This window comes from Chionomys nivalis, chromosome 23, assembly GCF_950005125.1.
Source record: "Chionomys nivalis chromosome 23, mChiNiv1.1, whole genome shotgun sequence".
NCBI classification, from domain to species: Eukaryota; Metazoa; Chordata; class Mammalia; order Rodentia; family Cricetidae; genus Chionomys; species Chionomys nivalis.
In genome coordinates this window covers 14,969,747-14,981,960 of record NC_080108.1, presented here as the reverse complement: position 1 = coordinate 14,981,960, position 12,214 = coordinate 14,969,747, and positions in this window count along the sequence as shown.

Here is a 12,214-nt window from a genome sequence, read left to right as displayed (position 1 = left end):
TAACAATTTTTGGAAAATTAAGGAAAATGATGATGCTGGTTGACCGCTCCTAGAATCTGTGTATAAAATATCAAAGGGAAATAAAGCACTCTGTGGCAAAGTTAGCCAGCTACTGGCATCTCAGAACACAGTGAAGGTCAGCAATGAGCTCAGTGATAAAACTGACCAGCTCCAGAGGCACATAAACAGTCTAGAGTTTTCTAAGGACACCCTGGAGGAGAATTTTCCCTCCAGCTGCCACAGAACTCAGGTTGTGGAAAATCAGACCGATGGTGGCGCACTCCTTCAATCCCAGCACTTGGGAGGCAGAGGCAGGTGGATCTCTAAGTCAGAGGCCAGCCTGGTCTACAGAGTGAGTTTGAGAACAGCCAGGACTACATACAGGGATGTCCTGTCTCAACAAACAAACAAACAAACAAACAAAAGACTGATTGAATTACACCCTCAGAGGGTATAAAGCCATTAATTAGTTTAAAAAAATGAGATTCTGTAGCAGGATGGGCGTGTGTGGGAGGACCCTACTAAGGCTGAGAATTTTGAATCCTTAGATTCTTAAGGATTTCACCTGAGGAAGTAGTCTCTTCATCCTCAGCGGATTTACTCCAATCCCCAACCTCTGAGATACTGTCTTCTCTGCCTTTACCTGAGAAAACTCATCCTTCTTTGTCTGCTGACCTGGCAATGACTTTCTTGGAAGGAAATGTCAGGCAAAACAATACTGAGATTTCTCAGGATCCACCAATAGTTGCCTTTAGACCTACGACCGGACAAGATTAAGCAGCGCCCTAAAGAAATCCATGAGGAGGTGGGCTGTACTAGTAAAAAAAAGTCCGGGGAGTATCTATCGAGGGTTTTAAGGCTGTGAGATAACAGTGGAAGGAACCTACAACCGGATCAGGCAGAATTTATTGATATGGGCCCACTGAATGGAGATTCTAGGTTTAATAGAGAAGCTTGCATAGTACAAAAAGTGTTAAAAGTCTGTTTGAATGGCTGGCCGAAGCAGTTATCAAAAGACAGCCTACTGAAAAAGAGCTGGAGATGCCTTACATCCCTTGGCTCAGTGTCGATGAAGGGATTTTAAGGCTTAGGGAAATTGCAATACTAGAGTGGGCACACTGTGTAAAACTTAATCCTCCACAGTGGGAAGGCCCAGGAGACGTGCCCTTCGCTAATCCTATAAGATGCAGACTGGTGAGGGGGCACCAGCACATTTGAAGAGCTCTGTTGTTGCCCTTTTCGTTGTGCCAGACCATAATGGGCAGCATAGCCAAAGCAATGCACATGATGGGCAGCATAGCCAAAGCAATGCCCATAATGGGCAGCACAGGCAGAGTGGATTTTGTGGTGGCGCGACTCACACGGACCTTGCTACTGGCTAATCAATTATGGTGTTTCTAGGCATGAAATAGATCAGAAGCTGACTGCATTTCTGTTTGATCTGTGTAAGCAGAAAAAATTCTCAGATAAAAGAAAGGCTACACTGGATCATGGTGAAGTGGAATCTTGGCCTGGAACCCATTTCCAGATGAGCCAGTTTGCAGACCCAGAACCCCTCAACTGAAGGGACAGCCAGGTCTCCTGAGGAGGGCCCTTGATGAAATACCTACAAGTTCTACTGTTAGCCTTTCTCCAGCTCTTCCCCAGAGGGACCTACGGCCTTTTACAAGGGGGAAAGGAACCAACCAGACTTTCCAGGGTCTGTTAGATTCTGCTCTGAGTTGTTGCTGATTCCAGGAGACCCAAGAAATGTTGTTGCCCTTCAGTTAAAGTAGGGGCTTCTGGAGGTCAGGTGGTTAACAGAGTTTTGGCTGAAGTCCAACTCACAGTAGGTTCAGTGGGTCCCAAACTCATTCTGTGGTTATTGTGCCAGACCCAGAATGTATAATTGGGAAAGACAAACTTAGAAGTTGGTCAGGGGGGCTGGAGACATGGCTCAGAGGTTAAGAGCATTACCTGCTCTTCCAAAGGTCCTGAGTTTAATTCCCAGCAACCACATGGTGGCTCACAACCATCTGTAATGAGGTCTGGTGTCCTCTTCTGGCCTGCAGGCATACATGCAGACAGAATATTGTATATATAATAAATAAAAAAATATTTTAAAAAAAGAAGTTGGTCAGATTCTCACACTGTTCCTTGACCTGTGGAGTGAGGGCTATTATGGTTGGAAAGGAGTTGCCTCCGCCAGGAAAAAGAGTAAATCAAAAACAATAGCGCATCCTTGGAAGAGCTGCAGATGTGTGACCATCCAGGCTGAGAGATGCAGGGGTGGTGGCTCCCGCCACATCGCTCTTTAACTTTCCCATCTGGCCAGAGCAGGCCATGGAGAATGGCATCAGGCAGTGATTCCAATTGCAGCTGCTGTACCAGATGTGATGTCCTTACTTGGGCAGATTAGCGCATCTCCTGATACATGGTCCCCAGCTCTTGATCTTGCAAATGCCTTTTTCTTAGTACCTGTCCTTAAGGACCATCAAAAATTGTTTCTGTTCAGCCGCTTTACCTACAGCAGTCACGGGTGTGGGGAATAAACAAACGTCCCGTCTGCAGAGAGATCTACAACCATCGCCTGACCACTCAAAGCAGAGCCGGGCCGGTCGCGGCCCCCCAAAGCGCACAGGCCCTGTCGTCCACGCCAACGCCCGCCTTCCGCCCGCCGCGCTGCCGGGCCCCGCGCGCCCGGATCTCCCAGACCTGGCGCCGCCCGTCGTCGGCCGCTCCGCCCTGCTCCGGCCCGCGCTCGGCCAGACGCGGCGCCGCCCGCTCCGCCAGCCGGCTGCGAGAGCCCTCCCTGCGGGAGCCGGCCGGCGCTAGCGAGCCAGCGATCCGGTCTGCGACCCGAAGCGCAGGCTGACGCACGACGGCGCCCGGCAATAGCGCGAGGCGACGGGACGGCCGCGGCCAATGGGCTCCGCCCGCCCCTCCCTCCCCTCCACTTCCGCTTCCTTCGCTGAGCGACAGCCAACCGCAGACGCCGGGAGGCGGGACTCCTGCGCGCGCACGCTGGCTCGCACCCTCCCCTTTCTCCTACGGACCCGAAAGGAGTTGACCGTCTCCAACGCGACGACACCCGAGAGGCTCTGTGGGCTGCACTTCGGAATTCGAGCCTCTGGGCAGGGGACAAAATTTAAGAAAAAGCCATTGGAAACCCTGTCTCGAAAAACCAAAAAAAAAAAAAGAAGCCATTGGGGCAATATGTGGGAGGAGGGGGGAGGGAAATAGGAAACGGGGAGGAGGCGGAAATTTTAATTAAAAAAGAAATAAATAAAATTTAAAAATAAATAAATAAATAAATGCTCTTTCTAAAAAAAAAAAAGAATTTCTTTGCAAACAATGTAAACCTATTCCCATGTGCTATTAAAAAAAAAAAAAAGAAATGCTCTTGACTTCTGAGAAATGGTGTCTCACTTGGGGCTGGAGGCTAGGCTAGACTAGGCTGGGTTTCTGTGCAGAGAGGCAAGGGTTCTTTTTAAAAATATATGTATTTATTTATTTATTTATTTATTATGTATACAATATTTTGTCTGTGTGAATGCCTGCAGGCCAGAAGAGGGCACCAGACCCCATTACAGATGGTTGTGAGCCACCATGTGGTTGCTGGGAATTGAATTTAGGACCTTTGGAAGAGCAGGCAATGCTCTTAACCTCTGAGTCATCTCTCCAGCCCAAGGCAAGGGTTCTTGCATGCTACAGCCCTACAGAGGGAAAAAGTGTACCTGAGCCTCCCCCATCAGGCAGGATATACTGCTCTGCTCCCCGCCTGGCTAACACGAGGCCTGAGGCCCAGCCTCATCAGCTGTGACCTCCTTTTATGCCTCTTGTGTCAATTCCAAGGTCGTTGTCCCCCACAAAGAGAAAGGAAACCTGGCCATCTCTCTCTGCCTCTGCCCACACACCCACGAGTGTCCACTGGGCATGCACCTGCCATGTACTCTATCCTGGATGCTGGGGACAGAGGGAGGCCCAGGAAGCGACAAAGCTCACAGTATGGAAAGGCTGGCATCCCAGCTGAGGGTCCAGAGGTCAGGGGAAGTCTTCTTGAGCAGTGAAAAGGCCAAGAACAAAGACCCCGAGGCAGGAGCATGCCCAGGTTCTCAGTCTTGCGCTGTCGGCATTTAGGGCTGAGAATTCCTCATTGTGGACTGTCCTGGGCCTTGTAGGGTGTTTAGTAGAACTAAGCACTGAGGAACTCCAGCCTGTGGTGGCTAACAGCAGGGGATGGACATGAGAAGGCAGGGCAGAGGCAGAGGCCTGAGCAAGGCTACTACAGCCAAGCAATCACATCATGTCCTCTCTGTGTGTGCATGTGCGTGTGTGCGTGGATAGGCATACAGTAGTACACATGGGCACACGCACGCGCTTACATCTGTGTACTGCCTGTGCATGTGACTCTGTACACCAGTGTTTGTGGCATGTCTGTAAGTGCTTGTGTGGCAGGCACAGTGTACACGTGACGTGCTCAGGTGTGAGAGGGAAGGCGGTTCAGATACTCAGACAAGGATCGGGGAGGAACGGCCCTGTGTATCCTCTTAATGGTCTCCCCAGGCCTGAACAGCAGGATGGGGCGGGTGTGTTTGGGGTTCCCTGCTTCTGTACACACCCAAGCTGACCTTTCAGAGCTGTATTTCCCCTGGGTTGTCAGGATCAACCTCACTGTGCCCCAGGGCTGTCTGCTGGCTGTTGTGGGCCCAGTGGGGGCTGGGAAGTCCTCCCTGCTGTCTGTCCTGCTCGGGGAGCTGTTGAAGGTAGAAGGGTCTGTGAGCATTGAGGTAAGACCACCCTGTTCCTCCCTGCCCTGGCCACTGAGATGTATCCTCAGAGATCCCTCATATCTTCCCTCACAGTCCAGGTCCCTGTCAACCACTGTCAGCCTCCTGCCCTCTGAGCACCCAATCCCTACTCTCATATGAGCTACCAACTGCGAAGCGTGTTTCAGGGTTCCGTGGCCTATGTGCCCCAAGAGGCCTGGGTCCAGAATACCTCAGTGGTGGAGAATGTGTGCTTCAGGCAGGAGCTGGACCTGCCCTGGTTGCAGAAAGTTCTGGAAGCCTGTGCTCTGGAGTCTGATGTGGCCAGCTTCCCTGCAGGAGTCCACAGCCCAATAGGGGAGCAGGTGAAGAGCCCCTGGAACCAAATACCTCCCTGACCTGGGGATAGTATGATGAGGGACAATAGGGACAGAAAGGGTGTCGTGAAGGAGGCCCCAGCTCAAAGCCAAACATATAGCAGCTGCTCCGTTATTAAGGAGAAATTGGTTTTAAAAATTAAAACAGAGACAAAAGGAGAGCAGAATGCCCTGCTGAGTAATGTTAGCCAGATTGTTTCCCCTTTCTTTGCCTCACCAAAGTATCTAAGCTGAGATGGTCCCCACACAGGACACAGGCATCTGAAGCTATTGAACACACAGAATCAGAAAACTATGTGCTAAGTTCTGGCCCCCTATTTGTTTTTGTAAATAAAGTTTTATTGGGACACAGTCATCTATTCACTGCCTATGATCTATGACTACTTCAGAGCTAGGAAATTGGGACAGACATCAAATGGCCCTCAAACTTTACAAAAGTTATTCTCTGTCCCATCCTAGAAAATGTGGAGTAGCCCCTGGGTTAGGGAACTGGGAATCACTACTGGGATCAAGCTTTGCAAATTCTGAGCAACTGCTTCACCTCTGAGTTATAGTCTCTTGTTTTGTTTTATTTTTTTTGGGGGGGGTTCTCTGTGGTTTTGGAGCCTGTCCTGGAACTAGCTCTTGTAGACCAGGCTGGTCTCGAACTCACAGAGATCTGCCTGCCTCTGCCTTCCAAGTGCTGGGATTAAAGGCGTGCGCCACCACCGCCCGGCTATCCTCTTGTTTTGGTTTGAGTCAGCCTCAGCCTCTTGAGTGCTGAGACGATGGGCATGAGCCACCACAGCTGGCTCGGGCCCCTACTTTCCATCCTTTCTCCCTTCAGAGCCCAGCAGACAGAGGGTCGTGCCAAGAGTTCAAGTCCCCCCTCCCTCTTTGAGAGCTCTCAGGGATTCCCATTGCCTTCAGTCAGAGCCAAAGTTTTGAGCAGCCCCAGAAAGCCCCTGTGTGACCCCATTTCTCCCTCTACCTCATCTCCTGTCATACTTCCTGCTCTCTCCAGCTACAGGGAACCCCCATGCTCACCCGATCTCCCAAGCACACTCTTCCTGCAGGGCCCCAGCTGGAAAGCTGTCCCCAAAGAACACACAGGGCTCACATCCCGCATCACCTTTGAGGCAGGCCTGCTCTTGTCCCCTTTCCCATCACGTGTTCATTGGATGAAAGGGTCAGGAGAGTGGGACGCTCGCTGCGAGATCCCCTCAGCCAAGGGCATATGAATGAAAATAAGTTAGTTAGACAAGGGGGCGAGTGGCATCCTCAGGGAACATGTCAGTAGTTGAGGAAAGGGAAGAAATACTGGGCAGAGAGGGAGGAGACACAGTGTGAAAAAACCCAGCATCTCCAGAAGGGACACTGGGAAGGGGAGAAGCAGGCTCAGGCCAGCAAGGGTTCTGGCCCAGTGTTTAGAGACAAGCAAGACCCAAGAGCCCCGTAGTTAAAAAAAAAATAGGTCAAATGTCGTGGCACAGGTTTTTAACCTAAGCACTGGGGAATCTGAGCAGATCACTGGGTTTGAGATCAACTTGGTCTACACTGTGTGTCTCCACTGTGTGATGGGCAGATTTTGAAGGACAAGGCTAACATCAGTAAGGCTAGGAAAGAGGCTTTTGTACGACTGAGGTGGGAGATGCTGGCGGTCTGGACTGGTGGTCGTATGGCCAGGCCAGATATCAGACTGGGAATGCATGTAGTGTCTAAGACCTGGGCTGGGATGTAGCCCAGCTGGTAGAGCACTCTAGTGTTCGCTAAGCTCTGGGTTGGTCTCCACCACTGAATAAACTGGCGAGGCAGTGCAAGCCTGCAATCTCAGCACTGAGAGGAAGAGGCAGGAGGATCAAAACTCCAAGGTCACCCTTGGCTATATATGAAATTTGAGGCCAGCCTGGGCTCCACAAGACTTTGCTTAAAAACAAAATCTGAAAAAAAATCTACAAAAACAGTAGCCCCACAGAAGAGTGTCCTTCTGGAACACTGACATCAAGAAGCAAGAGTATCGAAACCACTCAAACGAGCACTGTTTCTTCAAAGAGACAACCAAAGAAATCCTCCCAGCCCAGGTTCATCCAGCTGCTTTTTCAGCGCCTAAAGCAGGCATTGAAAAAGAGAACATAGAGTTATGGCTCTCACTGCACAGAAGCCTGAGGACAGGGCTAGTCCAGACAATTTGTGGTCAAGCAAAAACTTGTACCTCGAAGAAAGAGACGAGGATGATTGTTTAACAGGAGATGGCAGAGGGGCCAGCACACCTGTTATCAAGCAAAGGTTCATGGGTTCCACCCCTAAGAAAGAAGACAGGTTGCAGAAAACATGTGACCAAGCTCAACAATCAAAACAAGTGAGCTCTCTCCAACCCAGACCTTTGGAATTGGTGAAGAACATTGTTTCTGAGAGGAATGTTGTTATCCAAGCTACTTCAATCCTACAGCCTTTGAGTAGAGTTCTAAATGTTAACAGCAGAACAAAGAAAAACTATGAATTCTTCAATCCAGAGTCTAAGAACTGTTCTAGAGTAGGAGCCAAATTTCAGGCCCAAGAGACACTCGTGCCTGACTCCCTTCTGAAGAGAACCTTGCAGAGTCACTTCAAACACGAGCAAGAATAATCGTAATCGTAATAAGTCTTCTGAAAGGAACTATCGCAGCCTGTCTGAGAGATCTCATCGGAGATGCCACAGTCCTCAAAGAAAGCCTAGGAGTCCCTCTGACAGAACCCTTAGAAGCCTCTCAGAGAGGAGATGTCGCAGAGTATACCCCTCAGAGTATCTCTGACAGGAGCCGGCCCAGGCTCTCTAAGGGGAGAGGTCGCAGTCCCTCATAGTAGTACCCGTAGTAGCTCTTGTGAGAGAAGGGGACTTAATCCCTCTCCCAAGTGTCGGCTCGGTCTTTATGGGAGGAACCAACACATTCCCCCTCACTAGGTAGACCAGGCTGGCCTCAAACTTACAGTGATCCTCCTGCCTCTGCCTCTCACCTGTTGGCATTACAGGCATGTACCACCACTCCTGGAATCCATCTTCTACCTGCTCCTTTCACACCTACTCCTTCAACTCCCTGCACTTTTCCCCTCCCATTGGGCTGCCTTGCTGGTCTGCCCTTTTGCGTTTGCTTCCCTTTCTGGGAGAGTGAGATGCTTCCCTATCAGTACTGGTCTATTTTCACTCTTTACCTTTCTAGACTCCAGGTGTTCAGCTGGAGTCTTTGAAGAAGCATCTGGGAAGAGGCCAAGCCCAAGGAGGTTGCCAACTTATACACCATCACAGCCTTGGCGTGGAAGCGGGATGGCTCCCGGCTCTGTGCGGTGTGTTGTTAGGAGCCCCTTTCTGTACTGGCGATTGTCTCCAAACTACAGTAAAATAGAAACTACTCCCTATGCCAAGGGAGTCGCTCTACTCTGACACAAGAGAACTCCAGCTGCCTTGTGACTTCAACCTAAAAAAAATCTACTGTTAAAGGCAGGAAAGGGAAACTTACAGTTTCCAGGAGGCCCTGAGGGACACGCTTGTCCAGGACAGCCTGATTCCCCTCATTGTCCAACCCACATGTGATCCCTGTAAGTCCTGGGATTGCTACTTTTTCTTCTGATATCTTCAGAACCTGCCCACCCTTTTGCTGGCCACTTCTGTCTAGATTGTGACACTGAGGTCTGAGGTCTTGGGGTATATCCAGACACCGTCCTTGGCCAGCGTGCCGCGCATCGCCTTCCATGCTGTCCCTCTCTCTCAGGGCACCCTCTGTGGTGTGGTGGAACAGTTTGACTGCTGCCTCTGAAGGAGTATTTACAAGAACAAGTTTGAGCTGACGTATGTGGGACCCAGTCAGGTGAGCAGCTGATGGCCTAGCATGCTGAGACCTCTCATGGCTCATCTGTCCTCGTAACATTTCCCCCACCTGCTGGCCACAGCCAGTGTCAAATTTAACCTTCCTTCCTCTGGCAGAGCTATCGTAGGGAACTGAATGTGTCAGGGCAACTTCTGGCAACCCTCCTGCTACGTAGTTGTTCTAACCCATCGCAAGCAAAGGTTTACACACCTGGCTCAAGAGATACAGGGATTGGTGCCTGTATCTCCCCAGTGTGAAGCTGTTCTCAGCGCCGCCCACTAGAGTTGTGGACGTGTAGGATCTCAGGCGAACTGTAAACGCACGACTCTGTTGTCCCAGAGACGCGCGTCTCACTCTCCCACTTCCCTTCCCTTGCTCTTATTACCAGTTTGTTCCTGGATCTTTCCAGTCTCTCCAGAAACGTTTATCCTTTCTCTACTGTGTGAGATCTGTTAAGGACTGAGAGTACAAAGGTAATTTATCTGTAAGACATCGTACCAGGCCAGAGATACGGCTCTTACTATTCTTACAGAGAACACAAGCTCAGTTCCCAGTGCCGTGTTAGTGTCTCACAATCGCTGCGTCTTCAGCCTTGGGGATGCAACGCCCTCTTCCGACATCCGGCACCTGCACTCACCTTTGTACACACCCACACATGTAATTCCAATTCTTTTTTAAAAAAGACATTGTGGTCTGGTATGTGGCCAGTGAGCTTGAGGCCAGCCTGGTCTATATAGCAAGTTCCAGGCCAACCAGGGTTATATGTCTCAAAAAAGAAAAAAAGTAGAAGAGGAAGAAAAAGAAAGAAAATCTTAGCATTTAGGAGGATGGCCAATTGGAGGTCATCTTAGACACATGATGATATAATAACGATAATAATAGGTTCATAATTATATAACAGTAACGATGATATAGTATTCTGTCTTCATAGGTAAAGAGCTTTGTACTAAGAAGTGCGGGAACAAAGTGAGTGATTAGTGTTACCGAGTAGAGCTCTCAAAATCGAATGGCCATGGACAGCCCAGGCCATGGGGAAGTATTTCCTAGGTAGCAAACACCTGTGTGGGTGCAAGTGTTGTCCTTATCAACAGCATCCCAGGCCGAGGGAGAAACAAGGTATTCTGGGGTTGCGTGAGGGACCAGAGCACCTGCACTCTTCTCCTGCTCTGGGAAAGCCTGATGGGTTGGACTGGTCCCTTCCCAGGTGATAGTGAAGAACCTGTCTTCAGGGACCAGGGTGGTGCTCAAGTCCCACTATGGCTATGAAGTAGAAGAGGTGAAGATCCTGGGGAAGGAACGCTACTTTGTGGCTCACACATCGGACACGCTGCTGCTCGGAGACTTGAACACCAATCGCCTCAGTGAGGTAGGAACCGAGAGAGGAAGGGTGGGTAATGGGATGTCTTGGCTTGCTAATTCTGAAGATGCGGGCCCTAAGAAGTAAGATTCCCCATAGGATACCATTCTGATATTATTTCCTGGAATATAAACTTCCACAGTCAGACTGGTTTCTCTTGGAAATATGAGGATCAGGGCAAGAGTCTGATACAGCGCACCTTTTGTGTAATGTCAAAACCTCCCTGAATACCATCTCTCTTCCTTGCCACTGACATCCTCCAGCCTTGTCTTGGGTGATTGTCTACATTGTCTATGATGTTTTCTCCTCACTTTGCAGATAGCCTGGCAGGGATCTGGTGGCAATGAGAAATATTTCTTTGAAAATGAGAATGTGAGTAGCCGCGATTCCCTGCCCCCATTTCAGTAAGCGGGAGCTTCTAGTCAGAGGGGCGAGAGGGGAGGGATGGGGAGACTGCAGGTAAAGGGTGGGGATGAAACAGGAAAAGACAGGGAGAGGTCACCCTGAACTACAGTGCCTCTTCCCCCACTTCTCTCCACACCGCCTCCATTCTTCTCCAAGTGTGCATGATCTTCAATGCTAGAGAGCTTATCCTGGTGGAATATGGGAGTAATGACTCCTTGGGTTCTGTACACACTGAATTCATGAACCCTCACCTCATCAGGTAACTGAACCCTGGAAATCCAGAAGGATTCCTTTGGGACTTCTAAAGTGTGTGTCTCCAGATCAGGCTAAAAATGTTGTCCCATGTGCTATTTCAGAACCCTCCAGAAGACCCTAGCAAAGCCCATCTTACCTTACCTTGTTGTTTCATGTTTCAGCGTCCGTATCAACAAGAGGTGCCAGCCAGGAATGGAAGATAATAAGAAACTGGCTTATCTTGTTGATATTAAGACTATTGCTATAGGTAAGATGCTCTTATAACTTTAATACTGACACAGATACCTGTAATGCACTTGTGTATTATGAGCATATTCAGTGATGAACCTGAAAGGCACTAGGTAAGTATGTAACCTCATTTTTACAGTGTTAGAGGAAATGTTTAAGTCCCTGTGGGTATGCCTTTATGAAGTGTCTGGCTATGGATACATTCATGCTCAGGCCTGTCAGAAGGCCTGTCTGTAGAATTACCATGTTCTCTCATCATATATCTTAGGGTCAGCAAGTTGTGAACAGTAGAGAATTATCAGCAAATTTAGGGATTTTCCTGTTTAGACATCATCAAATCCTAGACTCTTTAGAACTGGAAGGACTGTATTTTTTATATTTATGTTATTAGTAACCCTTATTATTAGTAACTAGTAACAATAGAAATGTAATTTGCATTTCACAAGTGTTTCATTTATAAATCTCTACTTTATGATTTCTGTCACCAAATGTTCCAAGCATGGAAGGAAGAACTAAGACTAACTTAGGATCGTGCAGAAGGTGTAGAGACGAGCATGCCACATAGTATGTCTGTAAGGATGGGACTGGCGTCAGCTACCCTGTCCGTACTTACTGCTCTGTGAGCTTACCAAAGTTACTTCGTCTTTCTTAGTGTCTTAACCCACACAGTGAACGAAGACAGCACCTCTGTCAGATGGAAGCACTCAGATCCTTCCCTGCCACATAATCGTTAATAAAGTCCAGCTGCTGAGAGTCATAACCTATTGTTAATACTTGCTTATCCATGCCTAGTGCTGTTAAATCAGAACTTTTTGTTGCATTTACATTTAGTTTTTTACCTCATCTCTTACTCATGAGCATTAGAGAGTGGCTTTTTGTTTGTTTGTTTGTTTGCTTGTTTGTTTTGTGTTTTTTTTCATTGTTTGGTTTGGTTTTATTTTATTTTATTTGAGACAGGGTTTCTCTGTGTAACCCAGGCTGACCTGGAACTCACTCTGTAGCCCAGGCTGGCCTCGAAATCAG